The following is a 16,091-nucleotide window of genomic DNA, read 5'->3' on the forward strand; positions in this document are numbered from 1 at the left end:
GAAGGGTCTGTGTTTATTGCTGGAGCCTGAATGAAGTGTCTGGGTGGCTGGTGTTACTCTTTGGTTTATATGGGGATTTGTAATGTTTTTGTCCCATTGATACACTTTAAACCAATCTATTCCACCTTTTATACACGCCAGCATTCATTGTATTTCGTCTTCGCTTTCTTTTTGCAGTTTCTTTTATTTCTTTTTTCTAAAGATCAGTTAGCAGCTGTGTGCTGGGAATCTGTTTCTATGAACCTGCACAATTTGATGCTGAGCCAAGAAGATATATTTCCCTGCAGTACCCAAGCATTGTTAGCCAGAATTCCCTTTCAGTTCAATGGGACACACAGAACCTGGACTTATTTACCTGGGAGTAAGCCCCATGGGGCATATGCCTTAAAGAAACAAGCAGTTGATAATTCTTAATGATCTAACTGTGGGTTGGTTTTTGTGGAGATCAGAGGCTGGCATGTCTCTGAACAGGGCTGGAATTAGGTTTGATGAGGCCCCAAGCTACTGAAGATTATGGGGCCCTTTATATGTCCACCTGTCCTTTGTCAAGAACAAATTGTCGCTGGATTTTGTGTTGAATATAGGCTATACTGTAATTTATGGACCTAATAGGTCCATGCACAACACAAAACACTGTTGCTGTATGTTTATATTATTTGTTTTTTATCCTATATTTTGGAAATGTACATGCAGTTTTTTCCCCTTTAACCTTTTTGGGGGGACCCTAAGAGAGTGGGGCCGTAAGCTATGGCTTGTTTAGCTTATACGTAAATCTGGCACTGTCTCTGAATACCATTTGTTGCGGAACAAGACCACCAAAGGGCTCTTACCCCATGCCCTGCTTGTGAGCTTCCCAAAGGTGTATGATCAGACACTTCAATATATGGGATGCTGGACTAGATGGGACTTTGTCTCATCTGGCTGCAGAGCTTTCCTAATGCTGTTGAGGCCAAACTTGCACACACACATACACACACACACACAAATCAAACTTTGGCAATTCACCTGTGATTTCTTATAAACATGGTTTTCCCCAGCTCTGCACCTGCCACCCAAACTTCGCAATGACTAAAGTTTGTTGCAGTGGTCAAATTTATTCTCCTTATAATTATCGAAATCATAGCTATTTATTCCTGCCAAAATCAAGAGATATTTCCAGAGGTTGCCAAGACAGCACAATCAAGGGCTGCAGGAGGTTATATCTAGCTCTGTGCCTGGGGAGAAAGGTTGATGCAGAGAATAGCTGATATGTCAGAGACAGTCTGAATGAACAGCTGAGGCAAACCTGAATGTTACCCATACTGGGAAAGTCACTGCAGCTTTCCTCTTGCAAGTGTTTTTGAGTTCTGATTATCTGGCTGGGGAGGAGAGAGGAGCAGCCAAAAAAGAAGTGTAGGTAAAGGTAAAGGGACCCCTGACCATTAGGTCCAGTCGCAAACAACTCTGGGGTTGCGGTCCTCATCTCGCTTTATTGCCCAAGGGAACCAGCATAAAGCTTTCGGGTCATGTGGCCCGCATGACTAAGCCACTACTGGCGAACCAGAGCAGTGCACAGAAATGCCGTTTACCTTCCTCCTGGAGTGGTACCTATTTATCAACTTGCACTTTGATGTGCTTTCAAACTGCTAGGTTGGCAATTGCAGGAACTGAGCAACGGAACTTACACCGTCACGGGGATTCGAACCGCCGACCTTTTGATAGGCAAGCCCTAGGCTCTGAGGTTTAGACCACAGCGCCACCCGCATGTAGGAGGTACAGGCAAAATGATTTCCCTCCTGCTTTTCCTGCTAATGACGCATGGAGACTGCGAAAATCAAGGGAAAGTATGTCCCTTGAATCTGATCTGGGAAGAGAGTCGAACACAGAATTACTACCGGCCCGGAGACTTCCTAATTGCTGGGATCATATCTCCAAGTATGTTGACTCTAGAAGACGCATACATTTTTTCCCAGATTCCCTCAAAAAGGCTTGGATGGTAAGTAATTAGATGCCACTGGATGTCATGCTTCTCCAACACCACTCCAATAGTTTCTACTTAATTCATAATAATAAAGGCAATTTTCCACTTTGAAGGCTGTGTGTTTTTTCTTTCTTTGCAATGGAATTTTCAATCTCCTAGTTTTTATTTTTAAGTGGTAAATAGATTTACACCTTGTAACTAGGTGATCCTCCGATGAAGAGCGGTATATAAATTTATTACATAAATAATAATAAAAATATATTCCTTGTCTCAGCCCAAACTGCAAACATACATATCATGGTTTGGGGATGAGCTACTTTGAGAATGCCTAGAAATAACATTTGCTTTCTTTACATGGTGAATAGGTTTCTGACATTTTTTATTTGATATCTCATTGCAGTTTTACACCTAGGCTCTACTGGCACATCTTGTCCTTCTTGTTATCCACTCAGGAGATCAACCTGGAAACCAGGTTCTTACCCAACATCTCCTTGGGCTACAACCTCTTTGAGAACTTTTTTGATGGAAGGATGACTTCTGCTGCCATGCTAGACCTGCTTGCAGGGGGGCAAAGCAATACTCCAAACTATAACTGTGGAGAATGGAATAACCTGCTGTCTGTTCTTGAAGGGTGCAATTCTGCCATCTCGAAAGAGATTTCAGCCATGTCTGGCATCTACAAAATCCCACAGGTATGAAGAATAGGGACAAGAAGGGTCTGAGGAGAACCTCAGCTGTATAAATTCCACTTTCTGTCCAGGAGAGTCAATAAGGGAAATGAAAAAGTGAGAAAATCTTTGGTGATAGTAGATCTTTCTTCCAGCACCCACCAATCTGGCACTCTCCAAATGTTTCAGACTAAAACTCCAATCAACCGCAGTGAGCACATTTTTTTCAGACAATAACAGATAATAAGTAATAACAGACAATAAATACAGTATCTATTCCTTTTCCTGAAAGTGAAACAAATCACTAATCTTTTCCTTTCCTCACTAGATCAGTTATGGCTTTATGACTCAGACACTGGATGAGAAAACTGAAGTCCCCTTTGTCTACCAAATGGTCCCCAAGGGGGAAATCCAGTATTGGGGGATTGAGAAGTTGCTCCTGAATTTTGGGTGGACATGGACTGGCCTCTTGGTTTCAGACAATGATAATGGAGAAAGGTTCTCGAGTGCCTTGACGCCTCTGATGATCAACAATGGAATCTGCATTGCCTTGTTAAAAAGAATACCAGAACATAACATTGATCCATACCTCATCCCAAGTGAACCATTTATCATATGGGACAAAGTCAAAATATTTGTTTACCATAGAAGCAGTTACATGGCATGGATTGATCTCATGATAATACAACAATTTCTTGAGAAACAAATCGGGGGGAAAGTCTGGATCTCAACAAATCTTCCAGATGTTAATGTTAATTTGAATATGGATCCGGATCTCTTCCAGTACATTCACGGATCTTTGTCCTTCATAATGAAGCCCCAACTAAGGAACAAATACCAATCCTATATGCCAGCTTCCGAAATTCTTGGACAGTTTTGGGATAAAGCATTTCATTGTTTATATAGAAAGCACACATTGGCTGAAAAAGGTCGGACAAGATGCACAGAGAATGAGAAACTGGAGTTGCTGCCTGAAGAGGAACTGGAGAGAGCCCTGTCTCAAGACAGCTACATCACTTATTTCAGTGTCCAAGCTGTGGCTCAGGCTTTAAAAACTGCATATTCATCCAGATCAAAGGTCATGCTGATGGCGAGTGGAGGAGACAGGCTGGAACGTCAAAAGCTACAGCCATGGCAGGTATTTCCTTTTCCTTGTTGCAAGTTGCTACTCATTTCCCCACCACTGGAATCAGATTTAGGACTGAGATTTTTATTTCTTTTTGCTCCTTTTGGTGGAAAATCTCATTAGTGAGTCTTGTGGCGGAAGCAGACCTTTCTGCCTATTCTGGTTATGTCAGAACAGTCCCCCACCATCTAGTTCTTCCTCTCTGGCGAGAGATGCAGCCATCATAGCAGAGGTTGGTTCCTCCTCATCTCCCATTGTGTCTCTGCTGGGACTTGAAGTTGCACATCAACTGTAAAACAGAAGGAATTTTTAATTCTATATTAATATCTAAACTTTTACATGATAAAATTGGCCTTTGTCAAAAGAGTGCAGGGCGGTTTAACAACTTGGATAGTATGAAACACACTTTAAAGGTACAGAAAGAACATGAAAAGCAAAGAGCTTCTCAGCTTGTTGGAAAAGCTGTTGAAAGAAACAGATTTTTTTTTAAAGGATTTATATTTAAATTATATTAACTGTTAAGAAATTTACCTCTATGCCAATAAATTAGCACAACCAAATGATAATGGGAGACGATGTCCTTCTTTGTGGCATTGTGCAAGTTCTACTGAAAGCGGCTACACGGAAAGGAGAAGTCTTCAATTTGCAGGCTTCCACATTATCAAGAATACCGAGCAACCAAAGTTTCAACCTCATGGGAGTATGTATGTTCATATTCCCCCTACTTTCAGATAATTGTACCAGGCAGGGGGACTACTCTGAACAGCCACACATCCCACTCCTATGCTCTTGGCTGTGAGGAGACCTGAGCAGCCCCTATTGACAAATAACCTTCCCTGGTGATACAGTGAGCAGCTGAGGAAATGATGTTCTATTCATAAGGTAAGGGTCTAACTGCGCACTAGGAGTGCCAATATGGCCCCTAGGCCTGGGCCTGTAGGTGTCATGCAGCAGGCATGGCTTTGGCACCAAAATTTGTGGATCCCGACCCCTTCATGGGGAATTTTGTAGATGCTTGGGCACCCAGGGCCCCATGGAGTTGGCATCTATGCTGTGCACTGATTTGTAGGACCATCTATGTTTTAAAAGTTTGGTATTTGTGCTTTTTATCTTTTAAGAAGTATTTTTATTGTCTTTTGTACAATACATTGTATTGTCTTATTCCCGGGAAACCTTGTTATTTTATACAATGTAAAAAGGTAAAGGTAAAGGTACCCCTGCCCGTATGGGCCAGTCTTGACAGACTCTGGGGTTGTGCGCCCATCTCACTTAAGAGGCCAGGGGCCAGCGCTGTCCGGAGACACTTCCGGGTCACGTGGCCAGCGTGACATCGCTGCTCTGGCGAGCCAGAGCCGCACACGGAAACGCCGTTTACCTTCCCGCTGGTGAGCGGTCCCTATTTATCTACTTGCACCCGGAGGTGCTTTCGAACTGCTAGGTTGGCAGGCGCTGGGACCGAGCAGCGGGAGCGCACCCCGCCACAGGGATTCGAACCGCCGACCTTTCGATCGGCAAGTCCTAGGCGCTGAGGCTTTAACCCACAGCGCCACCTGCGTCCCTTTTATACAATGAGTTGCCTACAAATGTTCTAATAATGAAAAAGGAATGTCTGCAAAAGGCTCATAACTCCAGATGAAATGTGCACAGACCCCAATTCCTAGGAGATTAAAGCTCAAAGTGTAGAGGGCTCATATTCAACTCTTCTATTTCATAAATGCTGGTGTTTTTTCCTGCTCTTCCAGCTTCACCCTTTCTTAAGAGGACTCCAGTTTTTGAATACTTCCATGGGCAGCCTCAGATTGGATGAGAATAGGCAGATACCATTCTACTATGACATTGAGAACTGGGTGATGTTTTCCAATAAGTCTCGTGTAAGAGTGCTGGTTGGGAGTATAAGGAGAGACGGATCCACTGACATGAAGTTCACAATCAACTCACAAGCCATTGTGTGGCCCAAGTGGTCTGAGAAGGTATGGCAATCTACTTTTTCCCATTGCTCTGTCCCAGCTGCTGCCAACCTAGCAGTTCAAAAGCATATGAGTGCAAGTAGATTAATAAGTACCATTGCAGTGGGAATGTAAATAGTGTTTCTGTGCACTCTGGCACTCATCACAGTGTCCTATTGCTCCAGAAGCGGTTTAGTCATGCTGCCACATGACCCAGAAAGCTGCCTGAGGACGAATGCCGGCTTCCTTGGCCTGAAAGTGGAGATGAGCGCCACATCCCATAGTCAAATTTCACTGGACCATACTATCTAGGGGTCCTTTGATTTTAACTTCATAAGTATGTTTTATTGCTGCTCTTTTGTTATCACTGTCATTCTAGGATTTGTCATTTGCTTTTTGAATACTTTTGTATAGAATATGCAGATATAATTGTCCGAACAAGAAAGGGAACACACCAAAGAGGTTTCCCTGCCATGTTGTCCTGCATCAAAATGCTTCCTGGAAAAGTGCCTGGGGTCAGTGGGAATAGGGACCCTGTTAGGTCCATTCCAAACTCCATAAATGAAGGACAGAGACACAAATAGTCCTGACACTTTCTGTTTGATGCATGTTCTCTATGTTTAGACTGTACCTATCTCCAGGTGTACCAAAAGCTGTCAACCTGGATACGCCAAAGTGGTTCAAGAAGGAAAGCCCGTTTGCTGCTATGCTTGTGCCCCATGTGCAGAAGGGACCATCTCTGCTCAGGAAGGTGGATGAATATAAACGGGAGCCCTTTTGAGAATAGAAATTGTGGAAACATTCACTTGGAGACACTTTCTGTGAAGAGTCAAAATACATTTTTGAATGTGTCTCTTTTTTTGGCTTCTCTATTCATCTATGTTCACTCTAGGAAGTGGGTTGAAACAAAGAATGAAAAGGAAGCAGTTGGTGGACAACAAATTAACGATCATGGAGAGGGCATCCTCAGTGGTCAAATATTTTATTTATGTAATGTAAAACCATTTCACATGGAACAGGACAGTATAAATTCAGCAAAAGCTGTACAAGAAGCACCTCTGTGGGAGGTCACTACCTCTCAGCTTTAACTGTATCACAAGGTTGTTTTGGTGAGAAAACTGAGAAATTTTTGAAAACCACCTCTATCATCATGGAGGAAGGCAACAGTATAAGCATAAATATTAAATAAGCAAATAAATAAACCAATTTTGTCCACTCCCTTTTTAGACATTCTTTTTTCCTGACACTCCCTTATATGGACATCGTTCCCCCTAAAGCGTAATAGAACATAGATGGTTATGGATTTAAATGATGCTAAAGCACTCCTTTTTCCTCCTTAGATGCAAAACATTGCACCAAATGTCCCGAAGATCAGCATCCAAACAAGGGTCAAGTTCAATGTGTTCCCAAACATATCGCCTTTCTGACCTATGAAGAAACTTTGGGGAGCGTTCTAGCTTCCATTGCTATCTTGCTGCTATTAATGACAAGCATTGTTTTAGGAATCTTCCTTAAATACAAAGAAACGTCCATAGTCAAAGCCAATAACCGGGACCTCTCCTACATCCTCCTTGTATCCCTCCTGGTCTCTTTTTCGTCCTCCTTCCTATTCATTGGCCGGCCAAGGAAGGAGACCTGCCTTCTCCGACAAATGGTCTTCAGCATCATCTTCTCAGTTGCCGTCTCTTCTTTGTTGGCTAAAACCATCACTGTGGTGCTGGCCTTCATGGCCACAAAGCCAGGGAACAGAGTGAGGAGATGGCTGGGGAAAAGTCTGGCCAACGCTGTTGTCATTTCCTGTTCCAGTATCCAAGTTGTCATCTGCACCACCTGGCTGAGTACCTCTCCCCCATTTCCAGAGTCTGACATGCACTCCCAGCCCCGAGAGATTATCCTGCAATGCAATGAAGGGTCTGTGGCCATGTTTTATGGTGCCCTGGGCTACATGGGCTTCCTGGCTGCTATCTGCTTCGTGGTGGCTTTCCTAGCCAGGAAGCTGCCTGGGTCGTTCAATGAGGCCAAGCTGATCACCTTCAGCATGCTGGTCTTCTGCAGTGTTTGGGTGTCCTTTGTGCCCACCTACCTGAGCACCAAGGGGAAAGACATGGTAGCCATGCAGGTCTTCTCTATGTTGGCCTCCAGTGCTGGTCTCCTGGGCTGCATCTTCATCCCAAAGTGCTACATCATTATACTGAGGCCTGATCTGAACACAAAGGAGCACTTGACAACAAAAACCTAAAGATGGCATCTGATTCTCCAGGCTATATAAAGAGATGGGTTCTGATTACAACAGAATATTAATCAGAAACAGTTGGTGTGAACTTAATTCAGGTGTGATAGAGGACCTTAGGACATGTAGTGGGCTTCAGGTTCCCTGTTATTATTCTACAATAGGTACTTACATACTTTCACATAACCTTTATCCTTTTTCTTTTTTGCCAGAAGAAGGTTCACTATATATATATTTTAAAAGCTTGTTTACTTGCTAAAAGTTAGTGATGATGCTTTGATGTTGCTTGAGCTGCCTGAAGATGCTTTGTAAACATTGTAAAATTAATGAATGTTAGAAGGATGTTGGAATGATGTTATGTGACTTTAGCAGGAAGGATATAAAGGATTTGGGAAAAACTGACTGTTAATTGGTGAAAGGAGGGAAAGTAAAGCTACATTATACTAAGATAAATTACAGGACTAAAATTTGAAAAGATGGAAAGGATTTGCTGAAATAGATAATCAATCTAGAATACAAAAAAGGGAGGTGTGAGGAGGTCAAGGAAATAAGCTAATGAAAGATAAGTAATGGGAAGATTTGTTGTTCTTTTTTGTTTTTTCTTTATTGTTTAATGGATTTTATTTTTCTGTTTTTTTCCTTTGTATTTTATCCTTTTTTCTTTACCTATTGTGATGTGTTGTACTGTTTTTTGTTTAAAATGATGTTTTTTACTTTTTCTTTTTGTACCCCTTAAAACTTTAATAAATATTATTTAAAAAGAAGAAGAAGAAGAAGATGCTTCCCTGGTGGCTTTTGAGTGCTTAGATATTCTTAGACGAGTCAAGATGCAATGTGGCCACCCAAGGAGGAGAAACTTCTGAGCTTTATTGCAATATAAAAGAAGGACACTATTTTATCCTTTCTGGATTATTAAAAGGGCAGCAAGGCTTGAAGTAATATAAATACTTCTAACATGGTGTGATATTTTCCTGTTTCTTTCCCATTAAACATTCATTGGTGGGATGCAAAGTGTGTGTTCCACCAAATGCTCTTTTCAGAGTTCAAGCATTTATCAGGTTTTTCTTCCATGAGGATTTTCTGATGAAAAGTAACACCTGAGTTAAACCTGAAGTGACTTCCACATTTGAAACATGAATACATTATTAAAGCAGTGTGACTATAATCAATAAGTTTTTGAAAGTTACATCTCATTGGTTTATGTCGCTTTATTTTCTTTAAAATAAACACACGCCTGCACACATGGGTTGCAATTTGGTGCTTCTGCGCATGCGAAGAGTGATTTAGCGCTTCTGAGCATGCGCAAGCACCAAAACCCAGAAGTAACCTGTTCCAGTACTTCGGGGTTTGCATGGTGCACAACCCGAAATCACACAACCCGAAGTGCCTGTAACCCAAGGTATGACTGTCATAATTTAGAGGGCGGGCTGTACCAAATAGGCCCTCTGCCTGGTTCCCTTTAACCTCACTTCTTGCAGTGATGGAACCTCCAGAAGACCCTTGGAGCTGAACCTCAGTGTCCAGGCTGAATGAAGCGGATGGAGACAATCCTTCAGTTATAAGACGATACCTTTTTTTTTAATCCAAAGAGATCATCCAAAGATGTTGAGTCTGTTTTATGGCTCCGCAGCACTGCCACCACGACCCAACAAGGGAAGTCCGCTACTGGCGCTCTTACTTCAGTTTGTGGTCTATTCACTGCCAGAGGGGTAGAGGCATGGGGAGCACATGGTTGGTGCTTAATGCCAGGGTGTTTAAAAGTCCAACAACCTATGTTTCCCACACTTTGCAAAAGCTGCAGATATTTCATTTTTAAAAAAATAATATTTATTAAAATTTCAGAGGAAATACACAAATGTAAAAAGAAAAAGGGGAAAAAGAGAGAAAAGAGGCAAAAAGATACAAAATACAGAAAAATAAAAATGGTTAAAAACAAATCAGTCATTCCATACCCTATCTTTTGTTTGCCTGTTTCCCTGCCTTCCTCACACCTCCCTTTTTTGTATTCTAATTCAGTCATTGTTTCAGCAAATCCTTTCCATTTTTGCTTTTACTTTTTGTATTCTAGCTTAATTAGTTATTTCACTGACCAATTAGTTAACTCTGGACATCCTTTCCATCTTTCACCATTCTGTTATTCAATTTGCCTTACTTATTTAACCTTATCTTACCATAAAATACCTTAAAACTTAAAAAACTTAATGCTTATTTATACATAACTCCTTATATCATTTCTATCCAAAGAGATCACCCAAAGTTGTTGAGTATCTTGTATGGCTGATGAATCCTTTCTCACCACCCTGGCAGTACAATCCTTTCTCACCACCCTTTCAGTACAATCCTTTCTCACCACCCTGGCACCAGCCTGTAATGTTCAGTTCGTATTAAGTTCAGTTTACATATCCTATCTGTATACATTCTTTTCTTATCACCCTAGAAAGTTAGGTGCACATTTAGTTCCTGACCTGTGCCTATCTGTACATTCTCTAAGTCTCGCTATATCAATCATGATAGGAGGCCTTTATGCCTAATTCTGTGTTCCTTTTATTCCTTGATGATTAATGTCTTATATGCAATCCTTGTAATGCATTTGTGTTAACCAATCAGCGACAAGCACATATGTGGCAATGCTGTAATATTCAATAAAAGGGACTCCCCGACACATGTTCGGGAGATGCCTCCCAGATGACACTCGCTACCTGTCTGTCGTTATTTCAACCCAACATATGGCTCCGCAGCACTGCCACCACGACCCAACAAGGGAAGTCTGCCTCTGGTGCTCTTACTTCAGTTTGTGGTCTATTCACTGCCAGAGGGGTAGAGGCATGGGGAGCACATTGTTGGTGCTTAATGCCAGGGTGTTTAAAAGTCCAACAACCTATGTTTCCCACACTTTGCAAAAGCTGGAGATATTTCAGTCTTAAACTCCACTGGGGCTCTTTTAGCTAGGGAATGAGTCAAACCCAATATTTTTCAAAGTTTTCCTTAGATCTAGTTCTCCCCTCTGCCATATTTTGAAGAGCAAAATAGAGGACACATTTGCCAACTTCTACTTTTATCGCTATGACAACTCTCATTTTTAAGAAGTGGACATGCTCTGGAAAAAGAGGACATATGGCTGCTAGTTTCTCTTTGCCACTGAGCAGCTGCTTGGAGTCACAGGACTCTGTTTACATTCCAGAGACCTTCCAGGCTGTTGGAAGTCTCACTGAGGCAGGAGACGGATGTGATGTTTACTGATGTCATGTTTCCTTTGTTTGAGTTGCTCTCTGCTTTGCTGTCTGTGTAGCTTAGAAATAAAAGTCTTTGCAATGTAGTCCAAACCTCTCGTCTCTTTCCTGTGCTGGAAACTCTGCTGAATGGGGGAACGTGCCTTGGAGCCTCATCAAAGGCTCAGGTCGTTAATTATTCGTCGGGAGGCCGATTCCGGAAGATGAGATTTATCAGCTTGGCTGAGCAGAGATCCCGACAATGGCAACCCAAACAGGGCTCCCTGGACATCTGCGCCATGGTCCAATCCTGAAGGTGTAACTGCTTTATGTTCTGTGTTCCTGCTGCATAGGGCTTCAGTGAATTGTTCTTAGAACATAACTAGTGGCAACTTAAATTAATAAATTAGCTTTTAACTGCAAGGTCAATGACCAATAAAAGCAGTGCCATCTATGACTTGATCATGGATGGGGGAATTGACCTGGCATGAGTAACCCAGGTTTGGTTGGACACAGCAGCTTGGCCTGTTCTTGCCACTGCTTGTCCGGCAGGTTTCTCTTACGCACATCAACTCAGGTCATGTTGGTGGGGAGTGGGGTTGCAGTGATTTTTTAGGAAGTCTTTACTTTTCGCCAAGTGACCTATTAGGAGGACAGTTTTCTGAGTGCATGTTCTGGAACTCTGGCAATAGGGGCAGTGCAGGATTCCTGTTGGTGTACCAGCCTCCCTGCTGCACCAAGGACTCCCTACTTCAGCTGCTTCAGGTTCTGCCAGATGTTCTCCTGGAAACACCTCATCTGGAGAACCAAGGGAATTTTAACATGCATGCCGACACGATCTTACAAGGGACTGCTCAGACTTCGTGGAAAGCATGACCTCCATGGGGCTGTCCCTGAATAAATCTGGCCTGTGTCATCGCTGTGGACATTCCTTAAATGTGGTGTTTCCCTCTGTGGATGTGGGTGATCTGACAATTTGAATGACCCAGCTCCCCTTCTTCATGGATCCCCCCAAATGTTTGTGTTGACACCCTAAAATAGCCCATTTGAGGATTCCTAAAGACAAGCACAATCCTAACAAGGGGTGAGACTTGCAGTGAGGAGCACTGGTTGCTTTTTGTTTGTGATACAGAGCATATACTTTATTTTTCTTACTAGCAAAACTACTTAGGATATGACGGGACAAAATTCGGAAATAAAGAAAACTTCTCATCCCAATGCATCTGAAAAGAAATATCAAAACTCAAAAATCTAGACCTCAGATGCTCAAACATGATCATTCTTGGCACTGGGGAATGGACAAGAAAGACTCTCAGCAGCATAGGGGCTATTTAACACACCATGAATTATCTTACCTTGCCTTTGATTCTGATATTGGGCTGGTTTTTCTCACAGGCAATCTTTGGCTCAATCCCTAGAGCTTTGGTTAGAGTAAGGATAATTATACGAGAGGAAACGTCACCTTGGCAACACCATCGATTTTCTATGTGGCTTGAGGCACAGGTGCAGAGGTGAAGGAAAACATGTTTATGAGAATTCACAGAAGTAGCTCCCTGGTTTTGACATGGGTCAGTGTGGGGAAAAGGTCAGCTTGGCCTTGAACTAACCAAGTACCTTCATAAGCACCAGGACCAAGATATTCCTTTAGGATGTAAGTGAACACACAAACACACACAACATGGAGTAGCTACTTTGAGCTCATGAAACCAGGCCACAGTCCCTTCTGGGCAACCTTATGGGGGGGGGATATGCCAATGGTGGGTATTGCAAGAGGCAAAAGTGGAAAACACAATGAAAACCCCCCTTTGACCTTTTCTGCTGCAGCCTAGTTCCTACATACATATGCACACCCCTCTCTATCCCCTATCTATCCAGACAAGCAAAGAGCAATATAAGAGTTCAAGGCAGTACTTCAGTCATGCAAAAACACACATGAATGTCACAAAGCAGGACCAGTAAGGGGTATGGCTAGGGAGGGGTATGTGGCCTACAGAGGAACAGATAGAGAGGCTTTCAGGACCACCTTTAGCCAGTGGTTCCACAGCCCTGCTTTCTCGAGTCAGAACATGGAACCATCAAGAATCAATATTGTCTGTTCTGACGAACAGGAGGTACCTGAGATCTCAAGCTGAGAAGGATCCCCCCCAACTTCTCTCCCATACTTGACCTCTTCAATTACACCTCCATTTCTGGATGAACAGATTTCACTAGCAAATCACAAATGGGGGATGCAGGTACAGGTGTGACAAAAAATTCTGCTCAGCTATGGATTACCAATACTTAACACGGAATATAAATGATGCAAATGCTCCTCAAAAGAGAAAAGAGATATTTCCTTTATGGGGGGAAACACTGAATTTGGATCAAATTTGTTTATAAGAAACACACATTAGGGAAAAGGGTATCAGATATTTGATGAAAATAGATTAGGTGAGGAATTTATCTTTGTAGGAATGAAGGGGGTAAATGGAGATGTTCTTTATATACACATTCCCACTTCTGCCCCAAATGGATATTCTCTGACGAACAAAGTAGATATGTTGAGATGGAAGTTAATATCCAAGGAAATTAAATTTTGGTTGTAGGCATAACATGCACTCAAGGAAGACAAACCAATATTTTATAAGGGACTTATGGAAAGGTTGATGGATTTTGCATATGAAAATTGGTCCCTCATGGAAGTCAGGAATGGAGTGGACTCTTCAGTGCAGGACAGAACTTCAAATAAAAATATTAAAACATCCCAGGATAAACTAAAGAAAGTTTTTTTCTTTAAATGATGGACAATTTGGAACTTGTTGGCATCTGGAAATATAAAAATGAGGTTGTAAAGGGAATTACACATTTCTCTGAAAGACAAAGATCTTTCTCAAGAAGAGTTATGATTTGGTTGACTAAGATGCTGGCCGCTGGGGTGCACAAATTTGACATATTCTATGAGCCACTCTGAGTTAGGGACTCTGGTGCATTGAGCTGACAAGACCGTCTAAAGGCGGTTACTGCAAGTGCTATAGAGGGAAATAGGGCAGATGCGGTTCATCAACTTTGGAAGGTACAGGGAAGGTGTGAAAGAATCGGTGTGAAAGAATAATTGAAGTATCCCACACTCCAGAATATATATACATATCTACCAAATATGTTTGCTTCTGAGATATTTTATTTATTTCACTGGATTCATATACCACTTGATTGTAATAAAATTAAAGTAGGTTACAAAAGAATAAAATGGTGAAATTAATTAAGATCAAGGGCAGATGAAAACAACACTGAAAAACAACATGTCAACATTCTGCATGTCTGGATGGGCAATTGCATTAGAGAACCATCTGAATTGTCTCTTCACTGGGATCAATGTTTTCATAAGGCACCCAAAGGAGTGCAGTGAAGGCATCTACCTGATGTATTGCTTGCTGTTTATTCCCTTGTGAGTTTCAGACTTCCTATTCTAATTTTTCACATTACCTGTTATTCTTATTTGAACTTCCTTCTCATTTGGATCACTCTGGATCCTGCATTCATCTTCCAAAACTTCCCACCTTAATCCCCAGAAGCCATTTCCTTGACTCATCCTCCTGACGCCCCACTTAATATTTTGGTTAAATTGTGAAAAGGGAGGGCATTTATTAAATAGTTAGAGCTTGTGGAAGTTTCAGCGAGATGCAATCTGAGCTTAGGAATGATCATGTTTCATTCAGTGCCGTTGGTTAATTGTTTTTATATGCCAATCAAATACAGTTTTCCATTTATAAATCGCTCCTTTATATTCATGAACACTTTCTTACATTTCAGTGATTGCCAAGTCCATATGGTTACATTATTTCTGTGCTTTTTTTCATTTTCTGTAAGTTTTATTAAGGTTTATAGAAGAAAATACAAAACCTGATATATATTCACATTTCTTTACCAAGCCAAGACTTTTATATAGATACAATAAAGACACAGAAAGGGAGGAGGAATAAAGAAGGAAAAAGAAAGAAATGTTTTAAAGAATAGAAAAGAAGTTTTAAAAGAAAGATCGATGAATAAGATTCAGAAAGAAAACTTCTGATTCTTCATCGCTTCGTCATACAAAACAATATTTACTTCATCCAATTGACTATAAACCCCACAAGGCCATTTTTATAAACAAACATTATCTTCAATCCTCAAATCCAGATGTCTTTTTTTTTGATAAAATGTCTATGAGAAGTTACCAATCTTTAACCACTGTTAACATTAATTTTCCTTTGATTAAACATGTCAGTTTACCATCTCAGATAAGTCTGTTAGTTTTAATAGTCATTCTTCCATTGTTGGTAATGATGTGTCCTTCTATCTTTGTGCATATAAAAGTCTCACAGAAGCAATCATATATTACAACAAGGTTGCATAGTCTTTTCGTAATCATATATCCATACATCCCAGCAGGAAGATTTCTGGTGTCATTATTTCTGTGCTTTCATCTAAATGAATATTTCCAATTTATTTTATTTTTGTCTGACTCTGGACAAGTATGTGAGCTTTATTACTACTATGCTGAACAGAAAGGGTTAAAACTGAATACTTTAAGACTCAGGTAGCATCTTTAGATGTTCTTGTCAGGTAATCTTTTGTATTCAGATCAGGCCTCAATACAATAATATAACATTTTGGCATGAAGATGCAGCCCAAAAGCCCAGCACTGGAGGCTAAGATAGAGAAGACCTGCATGGCTACCATGTACTTCCCCTTGGTGCTCAGGTAGGTGGGCACAAAGGACACCCAAACACTGCAGAAGACCAGCATGCTGAAGGTGATCAGCTTGGCTTCATTGAAGGCTCCAGGAAGCTTCCTGGCTAGGAAAGCCACCGTGAAGCAGATGGCAGACAGGAAGCCCATGTAGCCAAGTGAACCATAAAACATGGCCACAGATCCTTCATTACATTGCAGGATGATCTGCCCAGGTTGGGAGCTCATGTCAGAGTCTGGGAATG

General features: G+C 41.5%; 2 long non-coding RNA genes across 2 annotated transcripts in view; one reads left to right on the forward strand and one right to left on the reverse strand.

Moving 5' to 3' along the window:
• LOC309365509 overlaps positions 1–16,091 on the reverse strand; it is a 153,326-nt gene that overhangs the window by 72,701 nt on the left and 64,534 nt on the right. The window lies entirely within an intron of this gene.
• Positions 5,518–7,646, forward strand: LOC309365436. The gene is made up of 3 exons (XR_014166144.1): positions 5,518–5,724; positions 6,325–6,451; positions 7,041–7,646. It is a non-coding gene; the product is annotated as an uncharacterized lncRNA (long non-coding RNA).

Source organism: Podarcis melisellensis, assembly GCF_964234715.1.
Source record: "Podarcis melisellensis genome assembly, chromosome: 2".
Taxonomy (NCBI): domain Eukaryota; kingdom Metazoa; phylum Chordata; class Lepidosauria; order Squamata; family Lacertidae; genus Podarcis; species Podarcis melisellensis.